Consider the following 15,107-nt stretch of genomic DNA (forward strand, 5'->3'; position numbering starts at 1 on the left):
GCGCTTATAGGTACACGGGGTAATGAGAGAGAGAGAGAGAGAGAGATGTGAGCTGCAGGCATTGACAAGGTTGTGCCAGAAACGCGGCGCTGAAGCCATAGGCCATCGGCGTTCGTTGTGTTCATTGGCGTTGTCAACGTTTTACACTCCGATCATTTTTAGGAAAGGAAGGCGAGCGCGCGCGGCGAGTCACGCCAACTGTGCGTAGTGACGTCACTTGCTCCTCGCGCATGCGCAGTATGGTCGTGCAAGAGAGCACGCGAAACGGTGAGCCTGTGGGCAATGTAGCTCACGCAACAATATATGGCTACGCGCAGATGCTGCTTTCGCATTCCTCCAGGTTTAACCAGAGCTAAACCGCAGCCAACTTTTTTTTTGTTCGTCCCTGAGCAAGCCTAAATACATACGTTTGCTTTTTAATAAATCGCAGCAAAATATTTTGGAGCGCAGCTCATAACCGCCCGTTTGTGGATTTAGCCGCGTGTTCACTCGGTGAAGAGTGAACAAAAGTACCACCCCTCGATCAGGAATTCACGGTGCTGAGGTTGAAGCCAGGCGGCGTCCTCGACAGGACCGCTTCGTTCGCGCCGCTGAAGCAGATTACTTGAAGAAAGATTTTGCGTGGAAAACAGAGTTCTTTGTAACTGAACATACGTACATTTATCGCTCAAATTATTTGCGAGAGGTACGGGGATCGATACCCAGCACCTCCACCAAATGTAAGAGGGGGTTGTGGCTCAGCAGTACCTTGGTCGACTTCCAACGTCCAGCAAATGTCCAGGTAAACGTTCGGGCTGCGAGCGAGCTTCACGCCTCTGAATCGTCGTCGTCTTTCACTCACACAGCTCCCCACAGTGAGCGAGCGCGGCTGCTACACTACACCCTCACTATATCCCAAAATCGAAGCACCTACAGTGCTGCACTCAAATCTCGGGTGAGAGAGTATCGTAATCGTGCTTAGAAATTTTTCTAGTCGAAATCTTTAAACATTTGGGCGGTGGATATCGTTTCGTCGCCAGCATGATATTCACAATGCGAGATGTGTGCCTTATACCCTTCTTTAAAAGCCTCAGCCCTGCAGAGGTTCAAGACAATGATTCTTTGAAAACACAGCGCAAAAAGGACACGCACGACACAGAACTGGACGTGACAGGCGAATACTAGTTCTGTCTCGTCCGTGTCCTTTTTACGCTCTGTTTTCAAAGAACTGTTACCAACTAGCCCAAACAAAGCTACTGTTGCATCAACACAATGACAGCGGATATGGCTACTCGATAGAAGGCGCCCGTTCTTTAGGACTGGCGCGAGATTCGAACCTTGTGCTTTGAGAACTTTAGGCGGCTGCTCAGTCATTGAAACGCGTTGTTCTTCGACTAATTACACTCGTCCTCGTTTCACACCTAGCGCTCATACCGCGGAACTCATCTTTAAATTATGACCTCTCTTCTTCCGCAGGCATGGAACATTATCTCTTTCCTGGTCGTCCTTAAAACGGGTGAGGAAAATGTACTCTGTAGTTGAAGAATATGGCTACGTGCAACACCAGGGCAGAGAATTTAAGTATAGTCTGAGCTGTAATAGAGAAGTGAAACTCGGAGCGTGCTTCCATTCTATGCTTAGAAGAGCTATAGATGATTCTATCTCAAACATGCCAGGTATGGTACATAATCGTCTGTAATTGTTCTGCAAAAATTGATGCTCCTTGGTCTAAATGAAATTATAAGTGAAAATATTTTGTAAAAAAAAAGTTGATCGCTTGATCACGTTGCAGAGTTTGCTAGTGGGCATTGAACAAGCCTCCGGAAAAAATTCAAGAAAATAGAGTGCTTTATTAAGCCCAAATTCAGCAGAAATGTTAAATAAGGTATGCAGCAGGTTTTATTTAAGATTTATTGTAATTTCTGTAATAGCCCATTTCTTCTGAAACATTTCAAATTAATACCGTTTCTTTCTTGCTTTGGCATCCCGTCTTACGGCGCTCGTAAGGTTCGTACTCAACAGAAGAAGCAACACTTAAGCTGCGGTTTACGGGCATGATGCAATAGCGTAAACGGGCCCTGTCGACGGCCTGGGGTCCTTTTTGCGTACCAGTAAGCAGAGGCAGCCACTCCTTACTTTATATTCTTCGACTGTGCAGAACCCTCATACCATTCCTGAGGCAGTGGTTCTACTGTGGTGCAGGTTAGCTGATAACTGTTAACTATTAACTGATAACTGTGCAGGTTAACTTAACTGATACGGTGGCCACTTTGCTGACAGTCTGTGGGCAGGTTGCCAAGGAAGCCCCGTTGTGATGACGCCAGAAGGTCATGTGACCTAGATGGCACACTCACTCAAAACAACCGACGTTTTCACTCAAAACACCTAGGCCGGTTAACGTGCAGAAGGTTAGAATTCATACTAAGCGTTCAAAAGAAAATTTGGTTGCCGGTATTTTGGCCACGTTCTCGACGCAAAATAGTAAATGCGAAAAGCACTCTTACCCCACATACTGGCGATCCACGCTTGGTAGCCGTGTGATAGCGGTGTTTATAGCCGGTAGTTTCTGGTCTGTGAAACGAACAGAAAATGAGCGTGAGCGGTCCTTTCATAGTATACTTTTTCTGAACGCCCGAACACTACGCCGGCCATTGCTTCTGTTTTTCTCGAGGTAAGCTCTACTCTCGGGATACAACTTCCGATTTCGATGCCGCAGAGATAATGACCTTCAATGCCCCACAAGGTTAGACTAAACTTAACTGTGAGGTGGTAATGTCCAAGCTATGGTAGTCTGACCACGTAATCATAAGACTATGACCATTGGGTACCTGACCTTGGCCTTCGACCTTGACATTTGATTTGCGACAGTAGAGACCATTCTTAACACAGCTTTCACTCGTATAACTAGGTTCAAGTCACGTTGAACCCCAGCCATTTTTTACCATCCGAAGCAAGAGCACCAACGAAAGTGACATTGGCGAGCTAAACGAATGCGACTCTCGTAAGCAAAAGGATTTGCCGGGCTAGTTGGTTCATTTCTGAAATAAAGGTTTAACTGCGCGAAAGGGTTAGGACACAAGGGAGACACATTGTGTCTTCCTTGTGTCCTAACCCTTTCGCGCAGTTAAACCTTTATCTCGTAAGCGCCAGCACTGACTCTGTTTTGACGCCATAATGCTTCGACTCCAGGTTTTCTAGGCTAGCTTGGATTACGCAGGGGGTTCTATGGTGCCTCTCTGGCTGCTAACAAAACTGAAATATATGGTGGAAACATCTTTCTTCTTCAGGACTTAGCACCTTCACCATCCTAGGAGGCGTCTTCTTCGGTGCCTCGGCAGTCGCTTCACTGATTCTTCTCCAAGGCAGCAGAAGCGTAAGGATTTGTCGCTTATTACTGTAACGACAGGTCCAACATTCTTGAAGAAGAATTTTAAATACTGGAAAACTTTTAGGTATTGATATGGAAATATTGAAGATAACGATCCATTCTTCTGATACACAGCAAAATCTGTTTCCAAAAACAGTTCCATCGCTCGCATCGTGCGTTAAGACTGACATAAAATCTAATGTTAAACGCTTTTAACGGCAGCAAAAAGCGTTAATAGCAGCAAAAAATTGTGAGCCTGCCTACAGAAGATCTGAGCATATATTGAATGTTATAGTGTAATCTTAAAAAAGTGCGTTGATAAACTCCTTACCGTTCAAGAACGCTTGCGTCCAGAATTGTTGAGTGTGAACCTGGAAAGTGCTCGCTACTGCATTTTTGGTGGTGGTATATGACCAGAAAAAATTTCCAGCACGCAGAGTAACTGCGTGCATTTTTTGTCGTCCCTCTCACACCTATATAAGCTGAGCTATACCTGCTTTGGCTTTGAGTCTGCTTAAAGGCACTCGACTGTTGACTGTCATATTTTGGGCTGTTATCGGACAGCCTAACTGCTGCCAACAGTGACTGATAATCAATCGGCAGCAGCCGCTGCTGCTCATTGCCATGCAGGCGCCGAACGCAAGATACGCAAGATATTTAAATGCCAGGCACTAAAAATTCGGTTGAACAGGAATGCGCATACGTGCTCACCGAGCAAATAGTTTAACTTTTGCGGGCGGCCCAGTAGAGGTGTTCAGATGTTCAACAACCAAAGTTTTGACTTTGGCCAGAGGCAGTGATCGTTTTGTGCGTAAAGCTGGGATGTCAAGGCGGCAGTGAATGTCAGCATGCAACCAAGGCGGGTCCTGCTGACACCTGTGCCTTGTAGGTTTTAAACTCACTGTGCTTGTTTGAATAGCTGCAAAGAAGTGAGTTTGCGTCCTTGCTCGCATTCGACGAAGCACGACCTTTTGGGTGCCGGTCCCTCCAAAGCAAACTAACAGCAGAAAAGTTTATTTACAGCCCTGCAGACGCAAAGTAAGGCAACTGACTTGCTAGAAGAAGCCCGGCATATGACTCCCATCGCACCCTGGGAGTTCCGCTTCCAAACGCTAACGAGCATATGCAATTGGGCCTTAAAAGAAAGGCTAGTAGCTGAGGACGTGAACCACCGGACAGCACTCAAGAAATCTAAGCCAAAATCACAACGCTTTCGTAACTCATCAGTCGCATTCTTGGCTCGTGATTTTTTTATGAGGAGAACACGTCGTGTAAATTTGTTGGGCACGATGTGCTCATCAGAGCACCTCTTGTACAAAAAGGAAAGACAATATGCTCTTTTTCCCAATTAAGTATTTATACAACTAAGCTTGACAGCTTATTGAACTAATCAGCGAAAGCTCCTATATCAATGGATTTAGCTATTTAGTTCTCCATTTTGCCCCGGAATCTACATCGTCAACCTTAGGAAAAAGGCTAACCATGCTAATGCGAATCGAGGAAATTAAATCTAGCCATCTTTGGCTTGTTTCCTTCCTCTTACATTAACTGTCTGCCGCGTCTGCCCTAAATTTGAAGAGTGGAATGTCTATCTCTTCATTTTGAAATTATGGTTGGCCGGTGGCAATGTAATCGAATTTAATTTTAAAAAAATAGATAAATTAAAATCTTCAATGTTATTTTGTTAAATTACTTCAATAAATAATTAGTCTCGCGACTGACACTGTAGATTGCATAGTCTAATTCACAACTGCATGGCTGTGCTACAACTGTGCTAAAGCTATAACTCCTTCTTTTCCTATAATTACTCCCTCATTACAAATATACTAAACCTCGGGGATTCCCCTAAACATTGGACCAAAGCTATAACTCCTTTCTCTGTGAAAAATTACGGAATAGACAGAAATATGACACTACATTTCTAAGAAAGCATTTGGAGTCGCACTTCACGATTACTTAAAAAGGTTTTACTCTGAAGAATGCTTTTACTTTAAGCCTACACTTCACGTGACAATTTTTTTTTAGAGGGTGCAGGTGGAGTGTTCATGCTTCTCGCTTGTGCTAGGCACACGGTGTACGAATACACTGTGGGCTAGGCGCTTCGTCTCACAACACCGTACTAATGGGGGGGGGGGGGGGGGGGGGGGGGGGGCTGTGTACAGCAGCAGTGCTTTCGCGAGAAATCGTAGGAGCTCCAACCATGCACTTACTAATTAATTGTTTTCCTCGAAATCTTCTTCACCATTAGAAAATTATCAAAAGATTCAAAACTGAAACTTGTATATTGCACAGCAGCGCATGGAGTAGGTTCATTTTGGTTATTTGTAAATCCTGTACCACTTTCTTTTCAGAAAAACAAGGACCTTGTGGAAAAGTTCATCGTAGTCGGTAAATTACGAGTAGTGGTGCTCGCAATCGTGGCCATACTTTCTGCTTTTGGGGTGAGTGGTTGCTATTCAGTAGTCATCTCGAGTCTGCTGGGCCCTTAGAGTCCGTTTTAAAGTAGCAAGTAGCCTTTATTTTTTTGCTTGCGGAGGCAGCTGAGCCCGGTGAGCAGAGCAGCCGGGGATGATGACAATCAGGAATCCGTAATTGAAAGCGCTGAAATAAATTGTCAGTGTTTCCAAAGCCCACAGCAGAAGGCTGTGATTATTATGAGGCACAGATATTCGTATAGTTTGTGGCTTGTGACACTGAGATGCGTTTGTAGTGAAAAACTAAAGTTGGAGGGGATACCTAAGTTCTGCCTTAAGGATATGACGCGGTAGCTTTATTTCGTTAATGCCAATATATGCACAACTGTTAATTCTTTATTTAAGATCAATAGATCCCTGTGAGCCCTCATACCACTCCTGGCACAGTGGTGCAGCAGTTAAGCAATGTTCCAATGCCCTGCGTTACCAGATCGTCACCTGTGCGCATTTGTCTGCCTGCACTCCCAGACACCCTTAGAGCTGTGGAGGTAACGGCATCGGTCTCTAAGGAGATGCCTTCGACTGAGCGTAGCAAGCTTAACCAGAGATCAGCTACCAAGTGACAAGGAATGGTGGTCGTTCGATGTCCAGCTTTCGCCTCTCTAAAGCCGGAGGAAGGGTCGGAGCCAAATATTCACAAACGAAACAATCTTTTACAGCAAAGAGACGATACAGAAAAATTTCTACTACCTGGAACCAACACACATACAAGGTATCTAAAATGCAATGCAACACATGCAAGGTAACAAAAGTCAGAGCCTGCAATAAAACAGAGATCTTGCACCTAAAGCGCAGTAATGCATGAGGGAAGCTTAGAAAACAGAACACAATTTGTTCACCAGGCACTTCAATAGTCCAAAAACCGGAGGATCACGACGGGGCCGTCTCCGTACACTGGCTCTCGCCGCCTGGCTGGTCCGTAGATGGGCGAGTAGTGTCGACCCGTGAGTCGTGCGCATGCATTTCTCCGAAGCTTAAACGACAGCACATGCAGACAGACAGCGCTGCACGTCCTTACTAATAGAGCTGCTGTATAAGTACCTAAAGTTGCGCGAAGGTCCGCCGAATTGCCGCAGAATTGAAGGATACAAATTACGAGGGGAAGCCACAATTCTGCATGCAGGAGTCGGACTTGCAGTGGGTAGAGCGAGTGCAGCCTCAATCCGCTTGTTTGGCATCCGGTCTTGCTATTCAACCCATCAAATTTTGAACGCATCAGTGAGCACGACAGTTAACCACAAAACCGCGGACTATTGGGTACTGTCTTTTGAAGTCGCTCTCACAACGACCTGACTCGCTGCGCGGACCCGCGTTCGGTTTCCTTCTTTCTTACTTTGAATGCATAATTATTGCCAAAACAAAGTCTCACAGAAAGGTTAAGAATTTTTCACGCAAATCACCTGGCCTGTTACCTGGCCTGTGGTAGTGAACAAATGGAGATATGTTAAGTTTATATACCAGAGGGTTAGTGCCTCCGTCTGGTATTCTAGAAATTCTCGGCTGGTTATTGGGACATGCATTTTTAACAGTCGGTACACCCATCAAAATTCGAAGTCCGGAGCTTTCCTGAAGAGCTATACGTGTGAAGCGGCACCACCGAGGACACATTTTCAAGGAACGACCTGAGAACAGCTAACGTCCTAAAATGGCGCAGTTCCCTCCGAGGGTGCCTTTCGCAATTCATCTCTTTTCTCACAAGTCATATTTGTCTTTCCGACGCATCCTCTCACACGGACACATTTCACGCCAGTTCGGCACGGCATGACTGGCCGTAACTTAATGTCGCATGTAAGGCAGCATTTGTGCGTGAAGTCACTTGTCGACAGCCACACCGTAGAGATCTAGTAGATCTTGGTACGGTCATACATGGTGTCCCCTACAATAGCATGGAAAACGAAGATGCTTGTGTCGAGTTTTTGAACGTTCAGAACACTGCCTATTACTTACCGCAGTCGCACTTGGCCAACTAGTGGACATCCCGTCGAATTATCCAAACGACTTTAGCACTTCGCTAATGTGTTGGGTTTATCGGCAGTAGATGCTTTGAGGAGGAGAGACAACGCGAAAACAGTCGTGTGCTCCCGTCAAAGAATACATTGCAAATATTCATACAGTGCCCCCCCCCCCCCCCCCTGCCATGAACCTCGCACAAGCACTCCTTACTTTTGCAAAGACAAAGTTATTGTATATTAGATTCTAGTAAACAACTAATGTATTCGTTTATGTATTTTGGGGTGATTAACTTTTCGAGTCGAATTCGTATTGGTTGCCTGAAAACCGAAAACTTCTGTCTTTTCAGCTGATAAGCGAACATAAACTATATCAACGTGTAAGTGCTCATTTCACAGCTTCAGGACTTTGATCTACTTACAATGTATAACGATCTCGCTGTTTGCTTAATGCCACTGGCAAAAAGGTGCGCTGATTGTTTGTTTTCTTAAAAAACTGTGATGTAACTTAACGCATCTCCTTTCCGTCATCTTCAATGCATGCCTACTACAGCACAACAAATTTAGAAACAAACCGCTGTTTGATACTGCGACTTTTTTTCTCCTGACCCTCATTCTGTTGTCACTTTCTATTTTTATTTAGGGCCGTCGGCTGCTTGAACTCCACGTCCTACAAGTAAGTGACCTTCTGGGGCTGTGTTGCGAAAGTAATCCACGTTTGTTTTCAAATGAGCACGTTACGTATCTTCAGATCTCAGTAACTGCTATATATATATATATATATATATATATATATATAGCGAAGTATACGCTTCGTTAAAGGAAACATATTTATTCAACTCAACGAAGCGTATACTTCGCTATATATTCTTATAAGCAGTCTAGTACTTCACGCTTTCGCAACCCATATATATATATATATATATATATATATATATATATATATATATATATATATATATATATATACGCACATACACGCTGGTTGGCCAGCATAGACCTAAAAACTACGTCGCTTCTTGGCGAACAAAGATGAACTCCTAGCATATAGAACTCCTAGCATACCTTACGACTGCACCCTAGTGAGTACATGCACGGTTTAAAAGGGAAGAGAAAAAAATTAAAATTTAGGTAAACAAACACAAGGAACAATGTTTCGGCATTCAAAGAACGTTGGTCTAATTAAGTTACCGCCGTAATTTTCAGTTTAGGCGTCGTCCGTGCATTCATGCGTCTTCTTATATCATAGGCACTAACTGGGACACAGCGTCATCCTCAACCCGTGCATCTTTACAATCATCACCCTCACCTCACCACCTCTGCCCTCCCTCAACCGCGCCCTCACAAATTTTTGGACGCTGATTCGCTGTCACCCTAGCCTCACTGAATGAAATTCGCATAAGGTGAGGGTAAGGACACCCTCTTGATGACTCGCTCTCGTGAGGTTGCCAGTGTCTGCTCCTGGCGCTGTGGTGCAGCGGTTAACCATGGTTGCTATCGTTGTGGCTGGGTTTAGCTATTTCTAGCGGTTAACCGATGCGCCACCACCTTGCAATGGCAGGTGCTGCCAGCGTTGGGGCTTTTGCCGAGACACATCTCGCAGCCAATCATTAAATTCACTGCCACCTGCCATGGTGATCAGGTTGCTCACAATCTGGTGGGAAGGTTGTAAAGAAGCCACATGGTCACGTGATATAAATCGTCCCCCAGGTTGTTTCTCCTGAGATTCCCGGGGCCGAGCCTTCTCTTCCCGTTCTCCCTCAAGACGCCAGATTACATCTGTGTATTCAGGTCACTCCAGCTGCGAGGCTTCCAAAGCCAGCCAACGCCGGGCAATTTCTTCCAACATGAGAGTACTAATTCGCACTCTCGCGTTAAAACACACAACTTGCATCAGGCAGCGATGCTGGCAGGTGTGTTGCAGTTATCAGTACTCAAATATTCCGGTCACGCATGCTATTGTACACTTTCTCCTTTCTGTTTCTGTGGCTGTTGGCTTCTGTCACTTTCTAGTGAAGGTAGTAACGGGTACTACCCATTCTCAGGAGGTAATAAGAAGATAGCGAAGGCCATCAAAAGGCAGTGACCACGGCAGTTAGTACTACTACCTTTCAATGCGAAAGCTGTACTAGTCTCATTACGAGAAAACGTGGCAGAGTGCTATTGTGAAAATTCCAGACATTCCAGCGATTACAGAAAATTTCAGCGATGCCAAGAAAACTAAGGTACCGTGATAAAGCTGCCAAAGGATGCACACGGCAAGCTGAGTACCGCCGTTCAGACAATCATATACATATCGCTCGTTTATATATTCTCCCACTGGCTAACCTCGAACTGGCGCCAGTTTTCACTACTAAGCTCGTACCAAAATTTTGAGCAACCACTACTGGCACAGCGTTCAGAGACACCACCCGTAGTGTCCCGGGCCCTGAATGGTTAACTGGTTGGTCGGTTGGTTTTTCAAGAAAAGGAAATGGCGCGCTAATTGCCTCACATATCTCGGTGGATACCCGAACCCCGCCGTACGGAAAGGGATAAAGGAAGGAGTGGAAGAAGAAAGGAAGAAAGAGGCGTCGTATAGGGGAGAGCTCCGGAATAATTTCGACACCCTGGGAATCTTTAATGTCCAATGACATCGCGCAGCACACGGCCACCTTTTCTTGTTTCGTCTCCATCGAAACGCTGACGCCGAAGTCGGGTTCGGTCGGACCCGGGTACTCCGGCTCAATAGTCGAGTGCCCTAACCACTGAGCCACCGCGGCTGGTGACCCTGAATGATGCTGTACCCTATTCCTGTACCTCACGCACGCTTTAAAAGCTGCGTGTTTCGAAGGCTGAAGTACACTCGAAAAAGGCTGGTACTCCAGCCGAAACGTCGTGAATTAATTCCTCTTAAGTTTTTTTCCGAAATCCACCGCAGAGAAAGATTACTGAAATAGTTCTAGCCATAACACTGCTGCTTTTAACAGCTTAGCCCTTACACCTTATTTTCCCACCGATATTCGTGACTTAAAGATCGGATGGCTCTCTCTTCTACCACATGCCGCGCAACTCACGGCACAGTGAAGAATGTAGTCAGCGTGCATATCATGGCAACAAATATAGTATGTGTAAATGCCCTTTGTCTGTCAGTTTTTCAGAGCAATGGCTCGTGGACGATCGACGGAACGCGTGGAATCTTTTAGCATCCAGGCAAGTGTTCGATCTTTCTTGGCATAATACCGTCAGTCTAACGCATTTGCTCAGTCTAAAGCTGTGTGTGTACAAGATGATGTCTTAGACTTGTGCGACGTTATATGTCTTGTTTACCGTTTTATTTTCGTGAAAACGGTTCGTCATGTTCTGCTCTACTTCCAATGTGCTTGCGCCAGCTAAATCTAGGTTCTTGAGTGAAATAAGCTGCGAATCGAGCAGAGCATACCGGCTCGAAGCGGACTACAATTTAGAGCACGCGTAATTTTGAGCTCTCTGAAGCCTTCAGCATCATTCAAACCAAACACGCTACTTGAAGAGAGTGGAACTTCGGTTACAGTGTCCCACCAAGCTTTCCAACATGGCAAACACGTTTTACGCCCAGTTACAGTGGAACAGCGTCCCTCTTCCACTGACAAATCTAAACGCATAAAAATTCAGTAACATTCGCACTTTTATTTCTCCTGTCGAATGCTTCAATGCTTATGTCAGTTCATCAAATGTGTAAATTATTCAATCCTTACAGCTGTGCCTTTGCTTGGAGCCACTCATGAGCGATCAGCATGTCTTTCATTGTTTTCTTCTTCGATACAGAAGACCTACCTTGCTTTCTCGATAATGGCGGCCCTCCTTGCGCTCCTAGACGTAAGTGCACTTATGTCGCTCGAATGAGTTCTTACCGCTGTGTATGAACCCCTTGGCAGTAACTAGAGGATCTACAGTGCCTTTGCGAATTGATAACAAATGGCCGTACTGAGTCGTACTCAAAGCGCCCTCTACGTGTACAGATAAGACGGAATTCTTAAGTCCATGAAAAGAGGATGGAGAATTGTGAGACGTTTTTGTTTTCTAATAAAAAAGGGTTGAAACAGGTTTCTTATCTATCGCAGGTCAAATTCTTAATAGTGCCATGTTCCCGTCATACATGAATGTAGACAGCGCAAAAATGACGGGGACATAGGAAAAACACAGATGAGCATTGCGCTCTTCCTACGTCCACGTCTTTTTTTTTTGCGCTGTCTACGCTCATGGGTTACCAAATCGCTCATCTTTTTTTTGCTCTATCTACACTCATGAATTACCAAATCGGTCATCTTTTTTTGCGCTGTCTACACTCATAGATTACCAAATCGCTCATCTTTTTTTGCGCTGTCTACACTCATGAATTACCAAATCGCTCATCTTTTTTGCGCTGTCTACACTCATGAATTACGAAATCGCTCATCTTTTTTTGCGCTGTCTACACTCATGAATTACCAAATGGCTCATCTTTTTTTTGCGCTGCCTACACTCATCAATTACCGAATCGATCATCTATTTTTTTGCGCTGTCTACACTCATGAATTACCAAATCGCTCATCATTTTTTGCGCTCTCTACATTCATGGCTTACCAAATCGCTCATTTTTTTGCGCTGTCCACACTCATGGATTACCAAATCGCTCATCTTTTTTGCGCTGTCTACACTCATGAATTACCAAATTGCTCATCTTTTTTGTACTGTCTACACTTATTACCAAATCGCTCATCTTTTCTTGCGCTGTCTACACTCATGAATTACCAAATCGGTCATCTTTTTTTTGCGCTGTCTACACTCATGGATTACAAAATCACTCATCTTTTTTTGCGCTGTCTACACTCATGAATTACCAATTCGCTCATATTTTTTGCGCTGTCTACACTCATGGATTACCAAATCGCTCATCTTTTTTTGGCGATGTCTACACTCATGGATTACCAAATCGCTCAAAGGTCTCTCTTAGTTCGTCATACGTAATGTCGTAAAGTGTCATTCATTAAAGCGGCGTGGTGAACCACGTTTCAAGTGGCACGCACTTCGAGCACACCAATTTCATTTCACCCATTTAATCGCCTCATGTCATTCTACGGGTTTGGGCCCCTGTTATTACGACGCTCGCGTGAAATCTGAAGAAAAAAATTGGCCAGCTGTATACTTACATGTCAGATTCTTTCTAAAGGCCACACTGTAAAATATGCCAATATAGACGGAAAATGAAAAAATAGTGTTTTCAATTAAAAATGAGCAGCTTGCTGCTGCCAGATGTTCAACAGCAGGCTCAGGCATAACACACGCCGAAGTGGGAGAGGGGGAAACACTGTCTTCTCCGAGTGGCCGTTTGTGGAACTTGTGTGATATTTTAAACTGACTGCAATTGCCAAGTTCAGTGACCAGAGAGCCAGCCAAGAACGAATCGCGGACACAGGAGAGTCACGGCAATAAGAGCTCTGCAGTCAAATTCCAAATTGTGCAAAAGCGCTTGTAGTATTTTCATTTAATATGATCGTCTTTTTCTACGGGTTGCAAAAAATTTACGTAATTATTAAGTTATTATGTGGCGTACTTCTTAGAAGAACTTGGCGTAAAGGGCATTCGGTACATTATCATGAGAAAAAATGAATGGCGTCCTTCAGTTGTACAGTGATGCCTGCAGGCTATCTATACATGTGCCCGCAAAAGTTTTTGGTACGCGAAAATTACAAGAGGGCTTAATTTCTGGCCAATTTAAGCATGCAGTCACAAACTGATTAATGCGTTCCGTACTTTCCATCACGACCTGAACAATGCCCTTCTGAGAGCCTGATTGTGCCTCTACGTAGCAAAGAAATTCAGCTTTGTAGGGATTTCAGCGTTCCGAAAACTTTTGTGGGCACCTGTACTCCGGTGAACCACTTTTAAGCTGTATGGATTGACTGCACCTAAATATGTATTCTTTGACACACAGAGACATAACGAAAAAAAGGTATTTGACGATATCGCAAGAGTCTTGTGGACTCCCTTTTGTTAAGAAGGCTGCCAATTATCAGTGACAGTCATTGAAATGAGCCTCAAAACGATCAATACAGCCGCCGCTTTCATCTTGTGTTTCTACTGAAATTATTTTCACATCTCAGAATGATTACTGTCCATTCCTTCATTCGAAGCGGTATATCGATTTCACGTCCAAGTTACGAGAAGATAAATATGGTTATTATAGTTATTAGTTCATGCTACCTTCCCTGAGAACACGTGAATTTGGCCCATGAGCATATCCCAAACAAAATTCGTTGGTGTGAGCTGAGTACTCGCGCACTTGCATATTATTGCACACTAAGTGATCGATCCTGGTCTCGAAGTCCACACTGGTCAGAGTAAACATGAAAGCAGAGAAAACGAAACATGGCTTACATAACATAGATTAAGTGGTTAATTTCGTATATATTCTACACATTTTCTTAGCGCTCGTATCATTTTTTTTTTCAGTGTTTCGTGATCTGGAGAATACAGGTCTTCACGGAAAAGACGCAACTGGGCCAAAAAGAACCAATACGAAATGCGCTAAACCCTTTACCGCGGGTGATCTTCTCCCTTCTGCGGGAACGAAACCCATGAATACAATACAGTTCGCTTAACAGAGCATCGGGTTGTTTTATTAATAAATATTTCTGAGAGTGCTGCACTTTCAAGTGAGTTCAGATGAGAGACGCGTGCTGGCGAGCTCAGTGACTCCTTGAGCTGTAGCAGCCACCTTCTTACGCACCAAGCAGACAGAACGAACACTAGGATTTGAAAAGTTCCGAGTCCCGTGAAGGCCCCTACCACAAGTGGCTGTCAAGCTGTCTTAGAAAAGAATGCCGTTAATTTGCAGGTCTCGTACAGTGAAACATTCAGGTAGTCCTAATTCTAGGCGGCATTGGCGGAGTGCCGTGCAATGGCCAAACGTCGTTTTATAGTCGGCAGCCGACATGATATGTCATAGATGGTCGGCTGATTTACAGCCCACGGTCGGTGACGTACCAAGTCGGGCGGAAGTCGGCCAGTGTCCTCGACCCAAGCAACTGTCCCTCACTGAAGACTAACAATGCCCGTAATACGGCGTAGGAAAGCGGTTCACGTGACGTCTTCCGCTGCAAGGGTCCTCGGCGATCTGGTCGTTGACGGCGAGTATTGTGAGCCCTGTGAAGAGGTCTACAGTTGCCTTATACCGTACGACACCGGCCATGTTCGTTCAGCAGAGCAATGGCGCATAGAGGACGTTTCTCTAGAAGGCCGATTCCCCGTCGTCCTACGAGTAGGTTGCATTGCCTCGATGGGCACTATCGGAACTGTTGGGCGCGATAGCGTGACAGTTGCAGAATTAACTGGCTT

At 44.8% G+C, this 15,107-nt stretch overlaps 1 long non-coding RNA gene across 1 annotated transcript; it reads left to right on the forward strand.

The window, feature by feature from the left end:
• The first annotated feature begins 3,332 nt into the window (after positions 1–3,332).
• Positions 3,333–14,376, forward strand: LOC149335675 (uncharacterized). The gene is made up of 7 exons (XR_016284495.1): positions 3,333–3,352; positions 5,698–5,787; positions 8,120–8,149; positions 8,413–8,445; positions 10,902–10,961; positions 11,556–11,606; positions 14,223–14,376. It is a non-coding gene; the product is annotated as an uncharacterized LOC149335675 (long non-coding RNA).
• The last annotated feature ends 731 nt before the right edge of the window (positions 14,377–15,107 follow it).

This window comes from Amblyomma mixtum, chromosome 7, assembly GCF_055824585.1.
Source record: "Amblyomma mixtum isolate Tamu chromosome 7, ASM5582458v1, whole genome shotgun sequence".
Classification (NCBI taxonomy): Eukaryota; Metazoa; Arthropoda; class Arachnida; order Ixodida; family Ixodidae; genus Amblyomma; species Amblyomma mixtum.